Source organism: Thamnophis elegans, chromosome 2 (genome assembly GCF_009769535.1).
Source record: "Thamnophis elegans isolate rThaEle1 chromosome 2, rThaEle1.pri, whole genome shotgun sequence".
NCBI lineage: Eukaryota > Metazoa > Chordata > Lepidosauria > Squamata > Colubridae > Thamnophis > Thamnophis elegans.
Genome location: NC_045542.1, coordinates 157,006,975 through 157,032,778, shown reverse-complemented (window position 1 = coordinate 157,032,778; position 25,804 = coordinate 157,006,975). Strand labels below are relative to the sequence as shown.

Below are 25,804 nucleotides of genomic sequence, written 5' to 3'. Positions count from 1 at the left end.
AGTAGATTAATACAACCACGGATGAACAACAACAACACCTGACATATTACATCAGGTCATCATTTATTTTATAAAAAGAAAGGCAAAACGGAGAAGTCATGTGTGAAAAATGTATGACTCAATAATTTGTAGAACCAACTTTAGCAGCAACAACTAGAAGTAATTCTTTTCTGTGTGACTTTATCAGTGTCTTGAAGTGTTGTGGAGGAATTTTGGCCCTCTCTTCTTTACAATATTGCTTCAGTTCATTAAGATTTGTGGGTGTTTTTTTATGCACAACTCTCTTGAGGTCCCTTGTCGTCCTCCCCGCCCAAGCGGCAGTGGGCTCCATGGGACATGGAATAAGGCAAACTCCCTGTCAAACATTAAGGCAAGCTGTGGAATCGGAATCAGACAGGTGCAGTAACCAATGTCATCCATGCCCTTGGTGCGCTGCTCACTTACATGGCCAGCCTTACTGTTTGAAGGCTGAATGAAGCCTTCAAATGAGCTCCCTGAGTCATAGGGAGAAGGGCGGCATATAAATCGAATAAACCTAAACCCAAGCACTGCGGGGCCAGGCACTTCACACCCGCGTCCAGCCCACCAGAGTTCGCTGCGCGGGGGCAGGAATAAGACCATGTCCCACGGACCCTGCTGCTGCATGAGCGGGGAGGATGATGAGAAGGAGAAGAACGGTGATGCTTTGTGCTGGCTGGGCAGGGAGGGAGCAAGTCATGCAGTGCTGGCTGGGTTGGGAAGGGGGCAATCATGGCTACCGCCAGCAGCAGCTTGAATACCCTGACTGAAGCTGGTATTCGCCATGCAGGGGGGGAAATGAGAGGCCCTGCTGTCCCGTAAAGCCTGTCACTGCTTGAGTGGGGAGGAGAACAAGGAGAAAAACAGCTACTCAGGTGGCTCCTGCCCCCCGCCCCCGGCTGCTGCTGCCAGCAACTTGAATGCCATGACTGAAGCAGGGATCCAACTCTCTCACACACACAAACAGAGTTTGGAGAGCCTCCTTCCTCTCTCTCTCTCTGTCTTGCTGCGGCAGAAGTTGCAGCGCTTCAGTGCCTTGCTGGCGGGGGACCCAATTAAGCTGGTGCAGGGATTGGGGGGGAAGCTCCATACCTACTCTCCGCCTTGATTCGTACTCCACTCCCACTGCCTCACTCCCAGCAACCTGGGTGCCCTGGCGGAAGATCGCTCTTTCTCCCATAAAGACACACACACACACTGCGCTCTCACTCTGCCTCTGTCTCTCTCTGTCTCGTCCCATTTGCATGCAAACATCCCAACAAGGTCTCATTAAGTAGTTAAGTGGAAAGTAGTTTGCAGTGGGGAGACTAGCAGGAGATTGGCAAACACTTTTCGCGCTGAGAATGAAAGTTTCTGGGTCCCTGACTCTGCAGAAGAGGATGGGTGCCTGAATCTGCATGATATTATAGCATTCAAGAGCGTCCATTCTCAGCATGAAAAGCCTTTCCAAGCCAAATCTCCTCTCCCTTCCTCAGAGGCAAAGAAACAGAGGATGCAAGGTAAGTGAGTCCTTGGGGCAGGAAAGGAGGGAGAAGCAAGTGGGCAGGAGAGGCCTTGAGGGCCTGTTCTATCACTACGCGCCCCCCTCCCCATGGCCTTCCCCACCCTGAGATACCTAATCTGCACCTTGTTATTCTTGAATTGTGAGCTCTTAAGAAACTTTCCCATCCTTGTGTGTTGCAAGCAGCTATTTCCAGTAGGGGAAACAGGACAAAGGAAGTGGGGAAAATTATTTTCCTTTGCTATATTTCCAATCTGAATTAGACCATGGCAGGGTCCCTACAGGAGAGCCCTTTTAATGTTTATGTATTACTAGAAAAGCAACTAACTTACTTCTGTTCTTAAATGCTAAAGCTGTTGCAAAATAAAAACAGGAGTTCTAATCAACTTATTAGAACCATCATTTTGACAGTTTTGCTGTCCTGTATTGCGAACACCTCCACGAAGGGCAGGCATGGGATAAACTGAAGGTAGTTTGTTTTCAGTCTTTTAAGTTGATCCAATCAACAAGTGAATTTCATCATTTTTCATTGTAATGGAAACATTTTTCTTTTTTTTATCTTCTGCAACCATTTTATGCACAATTAAAGATACACTTTTATTTATTTTATTTGAAACTTATAGATACAGAAGATGGCAATAGGAGCACTCTGGACACTGAGGATAACAAGCAACATTGAAAAGGAAAACAAATCAGTCCAGAAATCAAAATATTTTCCATTTCCTTCAGAGAGCCACACAATTCTCCAACTTCCTCAGCAGGTGAGAGAGAAAATCAAGAAGAGATTTCTAGCTGGGAAACGGAGCGTGTGAATTCAAGCATAAATTACATGAATGGTCAAGGGAGATTATTTTTCCATTCAGCAAAAGAGGGAAATATCTGGAAGTTACTGGGGAGGAAAAGGAGAATTGGAAAACCACGTAGAGCAGACAGTGTGACAGGCATTGCTCTGGGAGGAAGAAAACGGCTTGAAACAAAACACCACCAAACAAGGGACCATCCATATTTTTGATCTCCTCAGGAATATGAGTTGTGGAAAAGCTCCATAGACGTGCCCATTGTGGGAAAGATACAACTTGCAAATCACAGTTGATTATGCATGAGAGGATCCAGACTGGAAAAGGCATACAAATACTCTGAATGTAGCAAAACCTTTGGTCACAACAACTCCGTTTTGTTTCATGGAAGAACCCACACAGGACAGAAGCCCTAAAAGTGCTCCCAATGCAATAAATGCTTTAGCAAGTATGGCAACGTGGACTCACACCAAAGAGAAACTGTTTGAATGTCCTGAATGTGGGAAATGTTTCTGTGATAAATCCAAACTGGTTACACACCAGAGGACTCACACAGGAGAGAAACCCTTTGAATGTCCTGATTGTGGTAAAAGTTTTAGTCAGAATTCCAACCTTTTGGCACACCAAAGGACTCACACAAGAGAGAAACCCTTTCAATGTCCTGATTGTGGAAAAGGTTTTAGTCATCATTCGAGGCTGGTGGCACACCAAAGGACTCATAGAGGAGATAAACCCTTTGAGTGTACTGATTGTGGTAAAAGTTTTAGTCAAAATTACAACCTGTTGTCACACCAGAGAACTCACACAGGAGAGAAACCGTTTGAATGTCCTGATTGTGGGAAAAGTTTTAGTCACAATTCCAGCTTGGTGTCACACCAAAGGACTCACACAGGAGAGAAACCCTTTGAGTGTCCTGATTGTGGTAAAAGTTTTAGTCACAATTCCAGCCTGATGCAACACCAGAGGACTCACACAGGAGAGAAACCCTTTCAATGTCCTGATTGCGGAAAAGGTTTTAGTCATCATTCGGATCTGGTGAAACACCAAAGAACTCATACAGGAGAGAAACCATTTGAGTGTCCTGATTGTGGTAAAAGTTTTGGTCAGAGAGGCATCCTGGTGAAACACAAGAGGACTCACACAGGAGAGAAACCCTTTGAGTGTACTGATTGTGGTAAAAGTTTTAGTCAAAATTACAACCTGTTGTTACACCAGAGAACTCACACAGGAGAGAAACCCTTTGAGTGTCCTGATTGTGGGAAAAGTTTTGGTCATCATTCCAGGCTGGTGACACACCAAGGAACTCATACAGGAGAGAAACCCTTTGAGTGTCCTGATTGTGGTAAAAGTTTTAGTCAAAATTGCAACATGTTGTCACACCAGAGAACTCACACAGGAGAGAAACCCTTTAAATGTCCTGATTGTGGGAAAAGTTTCAGTAGCAATTCCAGCCTGGTGAGACATCAGAGGACTCATACAGGGGAGAAACCCTTTGAATGTCCTGATTGTGGGAAATGTTTTAGTCAGAGAGGCATCCTGGTGAGACACAAGAGGACTCATACAGGAGAGAAACCCTTTGAGTGTCCTGATTGTGGTAAAAGTTTTAGTCAAAATTCCAGCCTGATGGAACCCCTGAGGACTCACACAGGAGAGAAACCGTTTGAATGTCCTGATTGTGGGAAAAGTTATAGTTGGAATTCCAGCCTGGTGACACACCAAAGGACTTACACAGGAGAGAAACCCTTTGAGTGTCCTGATTGTGGGAAAAGTTTTAGTCACAATTCCAGCCTGGTGACACACCAAAGGACTCACACAGGAGAGAAACACTTTGAGTGTCCTGATTGTGGAAAAAGTTTCAGTACCAATTCTAGCCTGGTGACACATCAAAGGACTCACACAGGAGAGAAACCGTTTGAATGTCCTTATTGTAGGAAAAGTTTTAGTCGGAATTACAGCCTGGTGATACACCAAAGAACTCACACAGGAGAGAAACCCTTTGAGTGTCCTGATTGTGGGAAAAGTTTTAGTCGGAATTCCGGCCTGATGGAACACCAGAGGACTCACACAGGAGAGAAACACTTTGAGTGTCCTGATTGCGGAAAAGGTTTTAGTCATCATTCGGGGCTGGTGAAACACCAAAGAACTCATACAGGAGAGAAACCATTTGAGTGTCCTGATTGTGGTAAACATTTCAGTACCAATTCTAGCCTGGTGACACATCAAAGGACTCATACAGGAGAGAAACCCTTTAAATGTCCTGATTGTGGAAAAAGTTTCAGTACCAATTCTAGGCTGGTGACACATCAAAGGACTCATACAGGAGAGAAACCCTTTGAGTGTCCTGATTGTGGTAAACATTTCAGTACCAATTCCAGCCTGGTGAAACACCAGAGAACTCACAACAGGAGAGAAACCCTTTGAATGTTCTCATTGCGGAAAAAAATTCAGTCATAATTCCACCCTGGCGACACACCAGAGAACTCACACAGGAGAGAAACCATATGAGTGTCCAGACTGTGGGAAAGATTTCAGTATTAGGACTACCCTTCTAAATCATATGCTTATACACACAGGGGAGAAACCATTTGAGTGTGCCGAATGTGGATGGTGCTTCAGGAAAAATTCCACCCTTATTGCACACAAGAAAATCCACATGAGGCCCCAAGTGATGAGTGTAGAAAAGATTTGAATTTCATTTCTAAAGTCCCTCTGTAAATCCAACTGAGAAATTGACTATTTAATTTGACTACAAAGAATTTGCCTAATTTTTAATAGGAAAATATGTAATGGCGTTAAACGGGAAGGAGGAAGGAAAAAATGGCAACATATTAGTGTGATAATGCCTATCTGGTCATTAGCAGCAGAACTTGCTGGATATGGGTAGTTCTTGGGTTATGAATGTAATGGATCCTGCCCATTGCATCCGAAACTTGAGAAGTTATGGGAGTGAATCTCTTACATTGAACGACATCACTCCCTGCTTTCGCCCACACGTTCATTGCTTTCCTGCTTCAGATCAGTTGGACAATGCATCTGGCGCCAAGAAAGCAGCCCTGAGAGGCTGTGCGCGACTTCTTAGAGTTGCTTTCTCATTGGCAAATCACTTGAGGATTGCGTTCCTGTAGGTTTTGGCAGCCCTTTGCAAAAAGCCTTTGCCTGTAGGAACAGGACCTCGGAGGGACACACCCACTCCTCCCAAGCTCAGTTGGTGCCAACAAAGGCAGTTTGCAAAGGGCTGCTGAGGCCCTATGGAAATGCAATCTCCCAGCAGGCTTTGGCAAGGAAACGGCAAATGGAGGGAAGGACTGAAAGAATGAAGTCTTCTCACCATTTGCAAACGTCCATGCCTCAATTCACAGAGAATAGATCCCTAAAGTGTCAGATTACTCAAGACTACTGACCTTACGTGATCTTGCGGCACGTTAGGACTCTGTCCTCTGTGAATGCTGGCAAATAAAGCACAGCAGAGAGATCTTTGCAAGTTAAGTCACTCTCCACAGGCAAAATGCCTGTGAAGACTCAGCTGGGGTTTGGAGAATAGGGGTGAATATAACAGAGCCTCTGCGGTCGTTCGTAAGGATGAACAACAGCCGTGGTGCTCCAGTATTCATAATTTCGGGATTTGTATGTAAATGCTGGGGGGGGAGGGGGGCTTATCGTGTAACTTTGAACATTTGCTAAAAGAACACTTATAACCCAAGGATTACCTATATTTATATTTGTAGAAATTGTAAAAATCTTTTTGGAGTGGTCGCTGCCAAGGATTTAGGATCGAAGAGTTTCAGTGGGTGAGAGATTAAAGGAAGCCAACTTCATTGGTGCTGGCCAGAGATGCTTCCAAGGGCACCCATCCTAAATGTCTTATGCGTCTGTAACTTTGCATACACAGAAGTTTTCATTAGGTCAAAGAGAGGAAATCACGTAACCAGCAGGGGTAGAAAAGGGGGGCTTGGGAAGAGGAGATGATTGTCTATATATGCTGAGAGAAATGTTTCCAAAAGGCATTTCAAAAGGTTGGAAGAAAGATTGGTAATACAGATGTGCCTACAAAAATGTATCAAAGTTGCCCCACTTTTTGTTTGATACACATTCCTTTTTTAAGTCAAAATTTTAATTAATAAAATATGCAAAACAAGCAAAAACAATTGATACAGAGAAGCAGGAAAGGAGTAAAAATAAATAAAAAAAAATATAATGCACCTGCCGTCTTTTTCTCCGTTGAGAAATTGTCATCACCCATTCCTCTTTGGAAATTACCTCTGCTCAGTTTACCAGAATAAAATCTTCCTTCGAAATTGATCCTCTCTTGAAGTCCATTCCTCAGAGTTATCCAGTCCAACATTTCACTTTCACATTGCTCGTGGAACAGGGAGATTTTCTCTATGCACAGGTTGAAAGCAGGAAAGCTTTAATGAATACATTATATCGGCAAAGATGAGGGCAAAAGCAGATCTATTTCCCGCGCAAATGCACATAAAGTTCAAGTTTTCCCTCTCTGCTATTAGGCCAGGACACATTGTCCAATGGAGACTTCCAGTATTGTTGTGAGAAAGTCTTTTTAGGCTCTTGTAAACCTTCCAAAACGTCCTTGGTTCACATGGTTGGCATCGATGTCTGGAGCTTTGTTCTTTTTTTTAAAAAAAATACTTTTTTATTTCCATTTTCATAACATACACTCACATGTATACTATACATAACCCGTATCATATAGTATCAAATAATAATTACATCAGTTCCTCTTGTCAACAATGCCCAGAAAAATAAAAACCCATTATAGCTCTTCTGCTCTCCATACACCTCTTTCTTCTACCACCCTCCAACTTTCTATCTTCCCTCCATCATCCTTTCCTACTCTATTTCCCCTTCCTTTCTACTGCTCCTCTCTCTACAATCCACTCTTCCTTATTCTCCTCATCTTCCCCACTTACCCTCTCTCCTATCCTTCTCTTCCCATCTTTCTTCTCCCTTCTGTTTCCCACTCCTCTCATTGGTGTATTTCCACTACATGTCAATATGCTTAATATATCCTAGTTTAAAGAAAAAATAATCATAATAATAGTAATGAAAATATAAGAGAAAACAGTATACATGTGGAGTCAAATTACATTAAAATCTAACACGTATCGTCAAACCTGATATATATCCCTCCCCCCCACCCTCCCCCACAACCTTCCTCCGACTTCCCAGAACCCATACACGGTATAGATTTTTAACAAAAGCAGTCTAAAATATATTGGGAAAAAGAATAAGAAATTGATGACATCTTTACATTGAACTTAGCTCCTCCTTGCTAAACTAACTTTAAACAATTTAAATCATTCCTGATCTTAAGCATAAGCTATCTGGAATTTCTTAGTCCTGTATTTATTTTGTATATAATCATTTCATTTTTTCCAGTCTCGTTTATATCTCTCGTTTGAGTGGTCCTTAAGATATGCAGATATTTTAGCCATCTCGGCTAAATTTGTGACTTTCAACTTCATTAAGTAATGAGATAGGTCTATAGTTTTTTAGTTGAGTAATACCTTGGTCTTCTTTAGGTATCAGGGATATAAAAGCTGTCTTCCAAGATGGGGGTACCTTCCGTTTGAATCTTATTAAATAATTCCTTAAGAGGTTCTACCATTTCTAATTGTAGATTTTTATAGTAAGCCGCTGTCAAGCCATCTGTACCAGGTGCCTTTCCTGTCTTTAACTGCTTAATTACGTGCAAAATTTCCCCCGAAGTTGTTGGTTGATTCAGTCTTTGCCTCTGCTCTTCTTTAACTATGGGTATTTTTTCTTTGTCCAAGTATCTATCTATATCTAGGCCGTTAATTTTGTCACCCTTATACAGCTCTGTAAAAAATTCTCGGAAGACCTTTTGAATCTGTGGAACACATCCTTCCCTCTATAGAGCAATTTAGCTATGTTTCAAGAATTTTGTTTTTTCCTAATCTGATAAGCTAACCATCTGCCAGATTTATTTGCATTACAAAAAGTATTATGTTTTGCATATAACAGACTAGTGGCTACCTGGTCTGAGATCAACATATTAAATTGGTCCTTTAATATGGTAATTGCTTCTTTAATCTTTATATCTCCTGGTTTTAAAGTTAGCTCTTGCTCTTTCTTCCTAATTTCATCTTCCAGTTCTGTTCGTTTTACCCCTTGTTTATGTCTATGTAATCTATTTATATTTATCAAAGCTCCTCTCATATACACTTTACTTGCATCCCATACAATTTCCATAGGTGTGCCCTTATTCATATTAAAAACAAAGTATTCTGTTAACAATTTTTTACATTCATTAATGTATTTTTCATATCTGAATAAATTTTCATTCAATCTCCAAGACCTTCTTGCTTGTGTCACCCCTCCCAACTCCATCCAAACTGGATTATGATCTGATAAAACTCTAGCTGAAATCTTTGTCTTCTTCCTGCACTTCCTAGGTATTTTGTATTATTTTGTACTCTGCAGCTATTTCTAATTGTCCTGATATCCCGGTAATTATTCTCAGGAGGTTTGTTAATGTATCCTGGCTTTGTTATTCTAGTGACTTCCACTTTGGTTATGGGCTGTACTGGTCTTCCTAATGGAACACTTGGTGAAGTTCCCTTCCCACAGAGGTTAAAAAAAATCACAGAAGACAGCAGTGGCATCATCAGTTCCATATTGTTTCCAATTGAAGAAAGTTAGCAACCCCCTTTAGAAGAATGAAATATGTTAGGAAATATTAAAAAGGCAGAATATTATATTTTCCCTAGGGGGGAAACATGTTTATAAAGAAAGATTCTCAAAGCCTCAGCTCTCTGCCCCCAGGAGAAACAAAGGACCAACTTTTAGAAATGCATATTTGGTAATCCATTCAAGACAGGAATAGAACCCCAAGGAAGTCAGCATCTAGGATTAATTACATTTGCTAAACAAGATTAAAAACCCCAAATCATTGCCGGCCTTTGGGAGACCAACTACCGTATTTTTCAAAGTATAAGAAGCACCTTTTTCCCCTCAAAAAAGAGGATAAAAATATGGGTACATCATACACTGAATACAGCCTCTGGAAACCCCACCCCTTTTGCAAAAATGTCCATGCATAGTCTTTAGGAGGCTTCCAGAGTGCTGCTGGGGGCTGGAGAGAGGAAAAATGAGCAAAAACGGGCCATTTTTTGCCTCTTTTTGTCCCCCCCCCCAGCCCCCAGGAGCACTCTACAACCCTCCTAAAGGCTATGCATGCTCCCCACTTTTTTTTTTTTTTTTTACAAAAAATGGGCCTGTTTTCGCAAAAAAACGGCCATTTTTGGGAGGTCTGCAGAGTGCAATTCTTTTTTTTAAAAAAATGCCTCTTTAAAATCTTGGTGCGTCTTATACACCAGTGCGTCTTGTACTCCGAAAAATATGGTAATTAAAATCAAATAACAAAATACACAAAACAAGCCTCCAAATTTCAGCCTGGAAGCAGAGAAGCAACTGGGCTGAAGCATCTCAGCTGCTGATGCTGCAGGTTCCTTCCCTCCCCGAATTTAAGCCCACTGGGGCTGCACGCTGTGAAACTGGTGGCTGCGATTTTCCTTCTGGTGGGAAGATTGAAAAAGTCTCTTTTAAATTAAGGTTGATTCTTTGGGAATGTCTTCCCTCCAGAGGTTGTGGGTGCTGCCATCGCTGGAGGGTTTTCAGGGGAGATTGAACAGCCGTTTGTTGCTTGTACTGATATGCTGTGCTTGATTTTTGTCAAACATGTCACTGTGCATTATGGTCTGGTCTGTGCAAACGACAGTGTTCCAGAAGTCCTGTGATTTTTTCAGATGCAACTTTGCAAATCTCAGACATGTTCCTATGACCTTTTTAGAGAGAAGAGCAACCCTTCCAAACGAATCAGAGTTGTTCAGTTTTTTTCTATTTGCACTGTCATGAATCTTGATATTTAACATGCTAACTGAAGCCTGTAGAGTCTGTTATATAACCTTTTAAAAAAAAAATTGCTCTGGCCATTGCATCATCTGGCCTTGGGATGGATTTTCTTGGATGTCCACTCCTGGGAAGATTGGCAACGATCACATTTTTCAGAGTATAAGACACACCAAGGTTTTGAAGGGGCTAATTAAAAAAAAGTAGGTAGGTAGATTGAGTTAGAGAGAGGGAGAGAGAGAGTTGGTAGGTAGGTAGGTAGGTAGATGACGTGAGAGAGCGAAATACAGTAGGTAGGGAGAGAGATTGCGTGTGTAGGTAAGTAGAGGGATAGAGAGAGAGTAATAGAAAGAGAAATACAGTAGATAGGTAGGGAGAGAGAGGTACATAGATAGAGGGATAGAGAGAGAGAAATACAGTAGGTAGGTAGGGAGAGTGTAGGTAGGTAGGTAGACGGATAGAGAGAAATAGAAAGAGAGAGAAATACAGTAAATAGGGAGAAAGGGTAGGTAGGTAGGTAGGTAGGTAGGTAGGTAGGTAGGTAGGTAGGTAGGTAGGTAGAGGGATAAAGAGAGAGAAATACAGTAGATAGATAGGGAGAGAGGTAGGTAGATAGAGGGATAGAGAGAGAGAAATACAATAGGTAGGTAGGGAGAGAGTGTGTGTAGGTAGGTAGTAGCCAAGTGTATTTATCCATGTGCTGGAGAAGGAAATAGCTGACAATCTGCAGCACTTGATCAATGTAATTTTCATCAATCGGTTAAAGAGCTTTTGGAAAAGAAAAAAAAAGTTTTTCCACAATGCAAACTTTCCCAAAACAGTCCATTTTTCACGAACATGAGCCCATGTTCAAACAAAAGGTAAGGACAGCCTTGGGGGGGGGCTTGCAGAGTGCTCCGTGGTGGCAAAAACGAGCAAAAAAATGGCTCGTTTTTCACGAAAACGGGCCCATGTTTTGTCAAAAAAACTGCATACATAGCCTTATAGAGTGCTGCTGGAGGGGGAGCAAAAATGGGCCATTTTTTGCTTATTTCTGCCCTCCCCAGCCCCCAAGAGCTCTCTGAAAGCTTCCACAAGGGTATGCATGACCATTTTGGTGAAGGGGCGGGGCTTCAGAAGGCAAAAATGTGCTATATGATGCTGCTGATGATGATCAATTGATAGGTCAGAGTTTGCAGCAGCAATCACATCAATTGATCAAGGGCACTTTATTAGCAGTACTTGGCTGTCACTGTGGCGCTCCATCATTGGAGGCTTTTCAAAAGACACAAGAGAGTGATTTGTCTGAAACGGTATAGGGCAGTGATGGCTAACCTTTTTTAGCTCCCATGCCAAAAGCGGGGGTAGAGCAGTGGGGATCATGTGCGGGCGTGCCCACACCCATAATTCAATGCGCGGAACATCCCCACGCATGTGCAGGCAACCAGCAAACCACCCATCGCTTTTGGCACAGTTTTTTCTCCCTCCCCAGGGTCCAGAGGCTTTCTAGGAGCCTGGGGAGGGTGAAAACAGCCTCCCCCCTCCCGGAGGCCCTCCGGAGGCTTCAGGAGCTTCCCTGAAGCCTCCAGAGGGTGAAAAGGGAACTATGGGGAACCCGGAAGTTTGGGAATGATGACTTCCGGGTTCCCCATGGGTCCGATGAAGCCTCCAGGGGGCTAAAAGGGATCTACGGACAAACTGGAAGTCACTTCAGGGAAGCCTCCTGAAGGTCCCTGAATGCTCCGGAGGGTGAAAAATGGTCCTACGGGGAACCTGGAAGTTCAGGAAATGGGAACTTCCAGTTTGTCCACAGCTCCGATTTTCAACCACTGGAACCTTCAGGAGGCTTCCCTGAAGCCTCGGGAGGCCAAAAACCGGCCCTACAAGCAAATCAGAAGTGGCAATCACATGTATATGGTCTCCTGCTTTAGCAGGGCTTGGATTAGAAAACCTCCAAGGTCCCTTCCAATTCTGTTATTCTCTATACCATAGAAATCAAAGAGGGTGTAGTTTCTTTTTCACTGGACTGTATTTGAAAACAACCCTTTGCGCTGCTAAGAATTCATTGATTGACCCAGTCAACAAGCGAATTTCATCATTGAATGGATCTGGGTAGTCTTCCATGTGTCAAATGAATAATGATTAATGTAAAATTATTGTAGCTTTGTGGCATGTTTGCTTTTTCATTGTAACATAAGCTTTTTTCTTTTTTTCTCATCTTCTGCAACCATTTTATGCATAATTATACACTTTAATTTGAATCCTATAGACAAAGAGGATGGCAATATGAGCACGCTGAACAATTGAGGAAAACAAGCAACATTGAAAAGGAAAACAAATCAGTCCAGAAATCAAATGTTTTCCACTTCCTCCAGAAAAACACACAATTCTTCACCTTCCGGGTAAGAGAGAAAAAAGAGAAAATAAAGAAGAGATTTCTATCTGGAGAAAGTAGAGTATGCAAAACTCAAGTATATGTTACATGAAAAGTCAAGGGGGATTATTGTTCTTTTGAGCAAAAAAGGGAAATATCTAGAAGTTACTAGGCAGAAAGTGGGGCAAGCCTCACTCTGGAAGGAAGAATATCACCACTAAATCAAAGCAGCACTAAACAAGGGATCTTCCATAATTTTGATCTCCCCAGGAATATGAGTTGTGGAAAAGCTCCATAGACGTGTCTGTTGTGCGAAAGATACAACTTGCAACTCATAGCTGATTATGCCTGAGAGGAATCCAAACTGGAGAAAACTGGAGAATGTGGCAAAACCTTTGGTCAGAACAACTCTGTTGTGATTCAGGGAAGGATCCACATAAGAAAAAAAGCCCTTCAAGTGCTCCCAATGCAGTAAATTTTTTAGCGAGCATGGCAACATGGACTCATACCAAGATGAAACAACCCTTTGAATGTCCTGATTGTGGGAAAAGTTTCAGTACCAATTCGACCCTGGTTCAACACCGGAGGATTCACACGGGAGAGAAACTATTTCAATGTCCTGATTGTGGGAAATTTTTCAGTCAAAATTCCAAACTCGTGAGACACCAGAGAACTCACACAGGAGAAAAACCCTTTGAATGTCCTCATTGCGGAAAAAGTTTCAGTCGGAACTCTTTCCTTGTGGCACATGAGAGAACAGGAGAAAAACCCTTCAAATGTTCTGATTGTGGGAAAAGTTTCAGTCAGAACTCCACCCTGGTGAAACACCAGAGAACTCACACCGGAGAAAAACCCTTTAAATGTTCTGATTGCGGAAAAAGTTTCAGTCAATATTCCAACCTGGTGACACACCAGAAAACTCACACAGGAGAGAAACCATATGAGTGTCCAGAATGTGGGAAAGATCTCAGTAGTATGACTAGCCTTCTAAATCATATGCTTATACACACAGGGGAGAAACCATTTGAGTGTCCTGACTGTGGGAAATGTTTCAGTCAGAATTCCCAACTGATTACACATCAGAGTGCTCACACAAGAGAGAAACCGTTTGAATGTCCTGATTGTGGGAAAAGCTTCACTCAGAATTCCAGCCTGGTGACACACCAGTGGATTCACACAGGAGAAAAACCCTTTCAATGTCCTAATTGCGGAAAAAGTTTCAGTCAGAACTCCAGCCTGGTGGCACACCAGAGAACTCACACAGGAGAAAAACCCTTTCAATGTTCTGATTGTGGAAAAAGTTTCAGTCAGAATTCCACCCTGGTGACACACCAAAGAACTCACACAGAAGAGAAACCATATGATTGTCCAGACTGTGGGAAATATCTCAGTAGTGTGACTAGCCTTCTAAATCATATGCTTTTACACACTGGAGAGAAACTCTTTGAATGTCCTGATTGTGGGAAACGTTACAGTCAGAATTCAAACCTGGTGACACACCAGACAACTCACACAGGAGAAAAACCTTTTGAATGTTCTGATTGTCAGAAAAGTTTCAGTACCAATTCCAGCCTGGTGTCACACCAGAGAGAAACCATTTGAATATCCTAATTACAGAAAAAGTTTCAGTCAGAATTCCAGCCTGGTGACACACCAGAGAACTCACACAGGAGAGAAACCATATGAGTGTCCAGACCGTGGGAAATATGTCAGTAGTATGACTAGCCTTCTAAATCATATGCTTATACCCACTGGAGAGAAATCCTTTGAATGTCCTGAATGTGGGAAATGTTTCAGTCAAAATTTCAGACTTCTGAGGTTTTTTGTCTTTCAATTTGCCAGAGAGTTCTTTATGGATCCAGTAGAGGGCACTTTAAGTCCTGAGTGGTCATCATCTGAATCGGTTTCACTTTCTCCCATGGAAGAGGAGGGTTCCTTCTCCTGGCCTGGAGAAAGGACATCAACACCTTCCACGCTTTCCAGGGCAGTTTCACAGCGTCTCCCTAGTTGCCAGCCAGGTTCCTCCCTACCAGCCAGGGTCAGTTTTGGGAGATGTCTAGCGTAGCAGTTGGGTTCCCAATGCCCCTCCTTTCCTTCTTTTGGTGCCTCCTCAGACCTCCCCCGCATGTGCACCAACAGCTCACAAAACTCCTGTGTGTACTCAGCCTCAGGCCTCCCCTCCTGGGTTAAGGGTTTCATCCTGCTTTTCGCCTTTTGATTTAGGGGAGGTCATCAAAACGTTTCCTCAAGGCAGTCATAAACTCCTTGTAATCCCTCAGCAGGGGGAATCATCATTATGCAAGGCTACCATCCAGGCAGCCGCTTTTCTTTCCAAAGCCATAGTAACACTTCTCACTTTGGCAACTTCCGATGAAAAACCTCCCCAAAACCCTGCATGTAATTCCAAACTTGTAAAAAAAAAACCCAGTTCTTTGGGATCTCCTCTGTACTTCACTCCAAGTGGAGGAATCTGAGGCAGGACGGTTGGCCTTGACCAGGTCCAAACATCGGCCAATAACATGATCAGAAGATGGTGAGAACAAAACTCCCTTTATGACAATTATCTTGAATGTCCAGTCCTGAGAAGATTGGCAACTGTCTTAAATGTTTCCTCTTCTGAATAATCTTCCTCAATGTAGAATGATGGATTTTAAATTACCGTATTTTTTTGAGTATAAGATGCACCAAGACTTTGAAGAGGCAAATATTTAAAAAAGGTTTTGCACTCTGCAGATCACCCAAACATGGCCCTTTTCTCGCAAAAACTGGGCCATTTTTGTATCCAAAAAAGGGGGCATGCACAGACTTTAAGGGGCTTATAGAGTGCTCCTGGGGGCTAGGGGAGCAAAAATGAGAGAAAAACGGCCCATTTTAGTTTATATCTGCCCCCGCCTGCTCCCAGGACCACTTTGGAAGCCTCCTAAAGGCTATGCACAGCCATTTTGGTGAAGGGGGCGGTGTTTCAGGAGGCCAAAAATGTTGTATTTACTGTATAAGATGCACCCAGATTTTCACCCTTTTTTGAAGGAAAAGGGTGCATCTTATACTCCAAAAAATATGGTATCTGGAAATGGCCTTTTAAACCTTCCCAAATTGATGTACAGCAACAATTGCTTCTCTAAGATCATTGCTGAGGTCTTTAATCTTTGGCATTGTCTTAACACACACCTCAATGTCAGAGACTAGGAAACTCCTACACTTTGGCTTTTGTAGATGTAGTCTCTATCTCTGACCCGTGTTGCAACGTGAATCAATTAAATACAGCCTGACTGAAGTACTAATGCAAATATCTGGCATATTTCATGTTTCAGCTAACCATGAAAACATTAAGTTTGGATTCAAAGCAAAATTGTGGTTGCATGTTTGCATTTCTATTTTTAGTGTTTTTAAATTTTATAACACCTGTGTTTGAAAACAACCCTTTGCACTGCTAAGAATTCATTGATTGACCCAGTCAACAACCAATTTCTTCATTGAATGGATATTTGAACTTGGATCTGGGGAGTTTTCCATGTGCCAAATGAATCATGATTAATGTAAAATTATTGTAGGATTGTGACATGTTTGCTATTTCATTGCAATATAAGCTCTTTTCTTTTTTCCTCCTCTTCTGCAACCATTTTATGCACAATTAAAGATACACTTTTATTTGAATCTTATAGACTCTGGAGACTGAGGATAACAAGCAACATTGAAAAGGAAAACAAATCAGTCCGGAAATCAAAGTGTTTTTCATTTCCTTCAGAGAGCCACACAATTCTCCAATTTCCTCAGCAGGTGAGAGAGAAACGAGAGAAAATCAAGAACAGATTTCTAGCTGGGAAACGGAGAGTGTGAATTCAAGCATATATTACATGAAAGGTCAAGGGAGATTATTTTTCCATTCAGCAAAAGAGGGAAATATCTGGAAGTTACTGAGGAGGAAAAGGAGAATTGGAAAACCACATAGAGCAGACAGTGTTGACGAGCATTGCTCTGGGAGGAAGAAAATGGCTTGAAACAAAACGACAAAAAAACAAGGGACAGTCCATATTTTTGATCTCAGGAATATGAGTTGTGGAAAAGCTCCATAGACGTGCCAGTTGTGTGAAAGATACAACTTGCAAATCACAGTTGATTATGCATGAGACAATCCAGACTGGAGAAAAGCCATACAAATACTCTGAATGTAGCAAAACCTTTAGTCACAACAACTCCGTTTTGTTTCATGGAAGGACCCACACAGGACAGAAGCCCTAAAAGTGCCCCCAATGTGATAAATGCTTTAGCAAGTATGGCAATGTGGACTCACACCAAGGAGAAACTGTTTGAATGTCCTGAATGTGGGAAATGTTTCTGTGATAAATCCAAGCTGGTTACACACCAGAGGACTCACACAGGAGAGAAACCCTTTGAATGTCCTGATTGTGGGAAAAGTTTCAGTCAGCGTTCCAGCCTGGTTACACACCAGAGGACTCACACAGGAGAGAAACCCTTTCAATGTTTTGATTGTGGTAAAAGTTTTAGTCAGACTTCCAACCTGTTGGGACACCAAAGGACTCACACAGGAGAGAAACCCTTTGAGTGTCCTAATTGTGGAAAAAGTTTTAGTCGTCATTCCAGCCTGGTTACACACCAAAGGACTCACACAGGAGAGAAACCCTTTGAGTGTCCTGATTGTGGGAAAGGTTTCAATACCAATTCCAAGCTGGTGACACACCAGAGGGTTCATACAGGAGAGAAACCCTTTGAGTGTCCTGATTGTGGGAAAAGTTTCAATACCAATTCCAGTCTGGTGACACACCAGAGGGTTCACACAGGAGAGAAACCCTTTGAGTGCCCTGATTGTGGTAAAAGTTTTAGTCAGAATTCTAGTCTGGTTAAACACCAGAGCACTCACACAGGAGAGAAACCCTTTGAGTGTCCTGGATGTGGAAAAAGTTTCAATACCAATTCCACGCTGGTGAGACACCAGAGGGTTCACACAGGAGAGAAACCCTTTGAGTGTCCTGATTGTGGGAAAAGTTTCAATACCAATTCCAGTCTGGTTAGACACCAGAGGGTTCACACAGGAGAGAAACCCTTTGAGTGCCCTGATTGTGGTAAAAGTTTTAGTCACTATTCCAGCATGGTGACACACCAAAGAACTCACACAGGAGAGAAACCCTTTGAGTGTCCTGATTGTGGGAAAAGTTTCAGTACCAATTCCAACCTGGTGATGCACAGGAGGACTCACACAGGAGAGAAACCCTTTAAATGTCCTGAGTGTGGAAAATGTTTCAGTCAGAGTTCTAGTCTGGTTAAACACCAGAGCACTCACACAGGAGAGAAACCCTTTGAGTGTCCTGATTGTGGGAAAAGCTTCACTAACAATTCTAACCTGGTGATACACAGGAGGAGTCACACAGGAGAGAAACCCTTTGAGTGTCCTGATTGTGGGAAAAGCTTCAGTAACAATTCTAACCTGGTGATACACAGGAGGAGTCACACAGGAGAGAAACCCTTTGAGTGTCCTGATTGTGGGAAAAGTTTCAATACCAATTCCAAGCTGGTGACACACCAGAGGGTTCACACAGGAGAGAAACCTTTTGAGTGTCCTGATTGTGGGAAAAGTTTCAATACCAATTCCAGTCTGGTTAGACACCAGAGGGTTCACACAGGAGAGAAATCCTTTGAGTGTCCTGATTGTGGGAAAAGTTTCAATACCAATTCCAAGCTGGTGATGCACAGGAGGACTCACACAGGAGAGAAACCCTTTAAATGTCCTGATTGTGGGAAATGTTTCAGTCGGAATTCTAGTCTGGTTAAACACCAGAGCACTCACACAGGAGAAAAACCCTTTGAGTGTCCTTATTGTGGGAAAAGCTTCAGTAACAATTCTAACCTGGTGATACATAGGAGGAGTCACACAGGAGAGAAACCCTTTGAGTGTCCTGATTGTGGTAAAAGTTTCAATACCAATTCCAAGCTGGTGACACACTAGAGGGTTCACACAGAAGAGAAACCCTTTGAATGTCCTGATTGTTGGGAATGTTACAGTCAGAATTCCAGCCTGGTGAGTCACCAGAGGACTTCAAATGGTTTCTGGCCCCTTTCCAACAGGTGTCTCCAGGTTAGCAGTGCCCATATCACTGTGAAAGCCTCCTTGTCCCATGCAGCCCATCGTCTCTCTGTGTCTGTGAGCTTGCGGGAGGTGTAGGCGCAGGGTTGTAAGTTTCCTTAGTTGTTTCTTTGGAGTAGCACTCCTCCCACTGCCATGTCGCTGGCATTTACCTGGATCACGAAAGGTTGCTTCAGCACTGGCTCCTTTGCAAACATTTCTTTTAGTGTCTCGAACGGTTAGGTCCAATGGTAGGGGTTGTCTCGGACGAGGTTTCATGGGTTCCCTGTCTTCAGGAGGTCTGCCAGGGGTTTGGCAATCTTCATAAAGGAGGGGATGAATTGCCTGTAGACGTTCGTGCAACCTAGGAAACTTTGTAGTTGTCTGGGTGTGCGAGGGGATTGCCAGCCTAAGATGACTTGCACTTTGGCACATCTCTATTCCCTCATTTGACACTCGGTAACCCAGGTAGTCTAACCATGCACGGTGGAATTCACATTTTGATACCTTGACGTATGGCTGCCAGAAGTTTTTCCAGTACTTGGCGGACCAGGGGTACGTGGTCATTCATGGTCTCAGTGTAGATAAGGATGTTATCTAGGTAGATGAGGACCCCATTGTAGAGGTGCTCATGCAACACCTTGATTATCAACTCCATGAATACCACTAGGGCCCCCTGCAGTCCCAAAGGCATCATTTTGAATTGAAAGCTGCCTTGGCCAGATGAGACAGCATGTCCTTCAGGAGGGGGAGTAGGTATAGGTTGTGTACGGACAACCCCATTTATCCCTCAAAAGTCAACACATAATCTCATGGTTCCATCTTTTTTTTAATAAACCCCGTTGCTAGGATTTTGTCTATGTATTTGCACATCTCTTGCATTTCCCGGGGCGTCATGGTATACAGTTTGGGCCTGGGCAGTTTTGCCCCGGGGATGATTTTGATGGCACAGTCTGTCTCCCGGCGGGGAAGGCAGAACATTGCACTCGGCGTTGCTGAATGCTTCTCCAAGGTCCTGATATTCTATTGGAATCAGTTCGGCCTCTGAGATTTTGTCGGATGTGGTTGCCAGTTGTTCTGTAGGCTCTCTTGGGGGTTTCCAGCGTGGGTGGTGTTTCTGCTTGCTGGTGTGGGAGGGATTGGGGGCCCTTGATCTCCTAACTCTGCGGGTACCCCCTTGCCACCAGATGGTCGGTCCCTACTTGTCTAGCCAGGAAAGTCCCAGTATGACTGCATCTGTCATTTTGGGGACTATTATGAATCAAATTACTTCCCAGTGATCCGCTAGTTCTAGCCTCACTGGTTCAGTTAGGTGAGTTGCATAGGCTCCTCCCATTTGAGACCCGTCGACCTGGTTGAACCAGATTGGGTGGGCCAGTCTTTTTGCTCTGATCCCCAGTTTCAGGACTGTGGTTAGGTTGATCAAACACCTTGTGCAGCCTGAGTCTATTAGGGCTTGAAAATTCCACTGGGTTCCGGTTTTGGGGCTCTGAGGCGTATTGGAAAAAGGAAAGGGTGAATTGATTCACTCACCATTGGGTCATTTTCTCCCTCGTCCTCGTTGTCATATGTTTCGGGCAACTGGTTGTCATTGCCTGGGGTTCCACCACTTTCACCGGGGGGGGGGGAAGGGGCGTCTGCAGCCTGGAGGGCTTTCCCAAACTTGTTGGTGGTCCATTTGGGGCCTCGTTCTGGTCGTGCCCCAGGCGGTGGGTCTGGCCTTGGTTTTGGGGCTGGGGTTGGGCATGCAACTGCCATGTGGCCCATCCCCTCGCGTCTGTAGCATTTTACCGGAATTCAAGGGTGGGCTGGAATCGCGGCCTGCTGTGGTGCTGTGGTTCCCCGCCAGCTTGATGGTTTCAGGTTGGGTTGATCTCTCTATTGTGTGTCCAGTTGCTTTCTCCTGTCGTTGGTGCGCAGCCCGCTGTCGACTTTTGCTACTCAGAACCACTCGGAGAGTTGATTTGGGATGTCGCAGTATGCAGTTACCTGAGCAATTTGCTTGTCCAGGCTTGTTCTGAAAAAATACACCAGCAGCCGCTCTGGTAAAGTGGGTAGCCTTCCTATGACCCTCCTAAATGCATGGATGTGCTCTCTGAATGGACAGCCTCTCTGCTTTACGTTGCTGAGTTCCTCTTCCGCATATGAGTCCTCCACCTCCTCAAATCTGGCCTCTAGTAGTTGCAGGAAGTCATCTATGTCTTGCAGTTGGGGGACTCTCCTCTTGTGGATGGCGACTAGCTATTCCCTTGCTTCTCCCTCTAGACCCTCTGCGATGGAATTCACCATGGTTCTGGGGGATGGGTAGAAGTGCCCATAGCGTTCTAGGTGGATATCAGCTGAATCAAGGAATAGGGCTACCTGGTCTGAGTCTCTGTCAAACTTTCCCCTGAATTGGGGTGGGTCATTCAGCCCTAATCCCCCAGCCTCCTGTCGCGCTTGGTATGCTTGCGCCTGATATGCCTGGTCATCTTCTTTACCCCTAGTTCGGAGAGAGGGAGAGGGTTGCCTGCTCTTGGCAGCCTGCCTGCTGCGTGGGAGAGGCTCTGGTTGCCGTTTTGGGCTCTTTCTCCTATCAGGAGGGGGAGGGGGGCTGCACTCCAGTCTGCATCTCTTCTCCCCAACAGGATCAGATGTCCCTCCCCTCTCTTTTGGGCAGCATGATGGCCCCTCATCAGCAAGGGTGGCCTGGTCAAGACCCTCCTTCAGTTGCTCTATTGCACGCCCTAGGGATTCCATCGGTTCCACCACAAATGCGCGAACAACAAAAGCACACCTGACTAAACTGCGGTGACAAAACCGCGCCGACAAAACCGCGCGACGAATGAGCGACGAATTAGCCCTAAAGCGCGCCGACAAAAGCGCTCCGACAGAAGCACGCTGTAACGTAATCCTAAACCTAACCCTAAACCTAACCCTAAACCTAACCCTAAACCTTACCTTAACTTAAATCGCTCTTCTGTCGGCGCGCTGTTGTCGGCGTGCTGTTGTCGGTGCGCTGTTGTCGGCGCGCTGTTGTTGGCGCGCTTTTGACATCGCGGTTTTAGCGCCGCGGTTTTGTTGGCACGCTTATGACGTTCGCGCTTTTGTCGGGTCACAATTCCATCAGCCTGGCTTGTTTCCAGTCCCACCCCCAGTCCACCCTTGCCACCTTGCTTGAGACCCTTCCCTGTATCTGGGTCTACGGCAAGGGAATTCCAGTTCAGCTGCTTTAGGGGTTGATTTTCAAAAGTACTCATCTTTTCTTGCTTCTGCTGCTGAGAAAGACATCGCTGCTTGGCATTGCTGCATACCTCCTGCTGTAATCAGTCTTTTTCTCCAGCCTCCTGTTGCCTGATTTTCCCTCCAAGCACCCCAAATATTGGGGGAGTGTTCGGAGAGCCTGGGATTCAGGAAACCCGGAAATCGTAATAGATTTTTTAAAAGTCAGTTTCGGCCCTCTGTGAAGTTTCCAGAAGACGACCTAATCATTTATGAGCCTCCAGACAAAGTTGAAAAGAAACTCAATCATTTATTAGGATCGACATTCTGGCGTGGACTCCTATGGGGCCGAAACTGCTTTCGCTTAATTGCGTTTGAACTTTACCCCCTGTATCTCCTCCCTTCTGTCCTGCATCGTAATTCATATTCTCCAACTAGGCTGTAGACATGAGACCTGACTCCGGCCGAAGCCATGCATGGAATTTCCCCTTCCATGCCATGATAATAGTCATGGCAATGCTTTAGAAGTTGACACTGGCATTGCGCAGCTCCTGATCCAGACCGTCCCTGAAGCAGTGGACCAGGAAGTGTTTGGGCCAGTGCCGCAAGCCTCCAAAACTCCACAACATACTCTTTAGCTGGGTGGTTCTTTCGCTTAATCACCTTCATCTCCGCTTCTGCTTCATGACTGTGGGCCGAGTCCACAAATCTCAACCTTAGTTCCTGCAGGAAGTCATCTATGTCTTCGAGCTCTGGGGCCCCCTTGTCATGGAGCTGGGTCACCCACTCTGCTTCTTCACCCTCTATGTTATTGACCGTGCTGAGGGTGGTGATGGCTGCAGACGGAAACCAGAGATTTCTGCTTTTGCAGAGCTGAGAGGAAAAGGGGAATGATGAACAGGCCCTCCAAGGTTGCCCACCCCTTAACGTTTTTCCAACCAAATTCTCCCCCCAAACAGAGGACCCTCCCACCCAAATACTGCAGGACAGAGTAGCCCCAAAACTGGTTAACATGTGGCGGGGGGAGGCTGTAGCAGCTCTGCTGTGAATGGAGGGAGAGAAAAAAATTGGATTCTATCTGCTGCAGCACTTAGCGTTGAATGCTGTGACAGAGAGAAGCCTAACTTTTCCCCCTTCATTCACAGTGAAGCTGCTGCTCCCTTTATGGTCCCCCCTGGCCACATCCCTCCCGGAGGTCAAATTACCTGAAAGGGACAGGCATGCTGCTGCAGCTCCCTTCCAAGCTGGCTCCGAGTCCCTTCCCTTTGCTGCAATTAACAAATTCTTGCACTCTTGGGAACTTTTTCTATACTGTACAAGGGTTTTCCATGCATACAACGGCTGAGAGATGCTTACAGTGGGGCACAATTTGGGTCTACCCTCCACCTCAAGGAAAGGCCCATCAACCACGGTTAGACTCAATAAGCCAGGGGTTGTTCCCTTGACCAGATCCACCGAAGATCCCCTTCATCCTTTTTGATTTGGTCTGCTTTGCTGCCCGGGGAACAACCGTGCCAAACCGCTCCTGCCCTCAATCCCCGTGAAGCCCTGCTGAACTGGCATGAGAAGCACACGGGGCCCGGGTGGAAGGCAACCTTTTCTGCAGCATCCTCCTCCCCTCTTTGGATTGACCTGCAGCAGAGACGGGCGGGACTCTGCCTTTGCAGAAATGGAGCGGGTGCATGTGCAACAGCCTCGGTATGTCTGCTTGCCCTCCCACAGGATCTCCGCCACCCCTCTCAGCTCCAGCACAGGGTCTGCATTTCCACCAAGGGCCGTCCGCCCAATGACTGGCCAGGTTGGGCTGGACGCCGACCTCAGAAGGCAAGCAGGCATGGAGGACCGCCAGTAAGGCAATGTGGAAGGCAGGGAAGCACGGCAGTCACCTGCTGGGGCAAGGAGGGGTACTGTAGGCTTTCAGCAACCCCTGCACAAGCTCCATAAGTGCCTACCATCTCCTCCATCTTTCCCGAGTCTTCCTGCTGCCTGGTAGGCCGGCTAAGTGGTTGGGGCTCAGGACCCCAAATAAGCAGCTCCAAATGGAGCAAAAAGTTTCCTGACATTTTAGTAGAGAGTTGGTTTAATGCCAGGGTTCCGAGTAATAGATCCATTGCAAGCAAACCTCAGAGGCAGGTAAATTCCTAAAAGAATATCTTTATTGGAAATATCAAATTGGCACAAATCTGGTTAAAACCAACTTTGAGGGACCCCTTGTTTTCACCTAATTAAAAGTTTTCCTCTCAATCCCAAACAGTCATATACCCCAATCACTGCAGCGTCCGCTAGTCTGGTGACATCACTCCTACTTTATCTGGCCAGGTATGAGAACATTCTTGGTTCTCAGGAGAAAATATTTTATTATGACTACACCATCCCAGCTATCTCTAATCCCCCCTCCTACTCCCTTGCGCTAATGCGGCAGCACTGATGCCTCAAAATGTCTTCAGCCGGATCAACTTCAGGGTTGACAGTATTTCCTTATGAATAGAGCTATCTATCTCTTTGTAAGTGCTGACATCTATTGGGGGCTATCAAAGAGTGTAGGGGATGCTTTCTCCCTGTAGGTAAATATAATATTCTGACTTTTAAATATTTCTTCTAGGAGAGGAGTGGGGGCTAAGTTTCTCCAGGACATATTCCTTCACTCCCCAAATTTTATTCCATTGGCGGTGCATGCTTTAAAACTGGTTCTCCTTTATATTAGGGTTGTTTTGTTATTTTATGGGCATGCTCTTTTCTTGTGTTGTAAGAAATGTCCATCTGGATTCAGTTCCAAGTGGGGAGAAAGACACTGGAAATATAGACGCTGATTGGAAAGATGGTTTTAATAGTGAAGCAGAACCATCAAACGTGTGATTCTGGGTAGCTGAACACTTGGTTTGATGAGCACATGGACTTTCATACAGTTTCTTCTACAGCATTTTGAAATTTGGAGGCTTGTTTTGTGTATTTTGTTATTTGATTTTAATTACCATATTTTTCAGAGTACAAGACGCACTGGTGTATAAGACGCACCAAGATTTTGAAGAGGCTTTTTTTAAAAAAAAAAAAAATTGCACTCTGCAGACCTCCCAAAAATGGCCGGTTTTTTTTTTTGCGAAAACAGGTCCATTTTTTGTTAAAAAAAAAAAAAAAAGCGGGGAGCATGCATAGCCTTTAGGAGGGTTATAGAGTGTTCCTGGGGGCTGGGGGAGCACAAAAAGAGGCAAAAAATAGCCCATTTTTCCTCATTTTTCCTCTCTCCAGCCCCCAGCAGCACTCTGGATGCCTCCTAAAGACTATGCATGGCTATTTTTGCAAAAGGGGTGGGGTTTCCAGAGGCTGTATTCAGTGTATGACGCACCCATATTTTCACCCTCTTTTTTGAGGGGAATTAGGTGCTTCTTATACTTTGAAAAATATGGTAGTTGGTCTCCCAAAGACCAGCAATGATTTGGGGTTTTTAATCTTGTTTAGCAAATGTAATTAATCCTAGATGCTGACTTCCTTGGGGTTCTATTCCTGTCTTGAATGGATTACCAAATATGCATTTCTAAAAGTTGGCCCTTTGTTTCTCCTTGGGGCAGAGAGCTGAGGCTTTGAGAATCTTTATAAACATGTTTCTCCTTTAGGGAAAATATAATATTCTACCTTTTTAATATTTCCTAACATATATCATTCTTCTAAAGGGGGGGGGGTGTTGCTAACTTTCTTCACTTGGAAACAATATGGAACTGATAATGCCACTGCTGTCTTCTGTGATTTTTTTAACCTCTGTGGGAAGGGAACTTCACCAAGACAGTGTTGCTTTAGGAAGACCAGTACAGCCCATAACCAAACTGGAAGTCACTAGAATAACAAAGCCAGGATACATTAACAAACCTCCCGAGAATAATTACCGGATATCCGGACAATTAGAAATAGCTGCAGAGTACAAAATAATACAAAAGACCTAGGAAGTGCAGGAAGAAGTTACCTTAAGAGAG

The 25,804-nt window shown here is 44.3% G+C and overlaps 1 pseudogene; it reads left to right on the top strand.

The window, feature by feature from the left end:
- The window catches only part of LOC116502434, a 34,793-nt pseudogene extending 13,359 nt beyond the window's left edge, over positions 1-21,434 (top strand).
- The last annotated feature ends 4,370 nt before the right edge of the window (positions 21,435-25,804 follow it).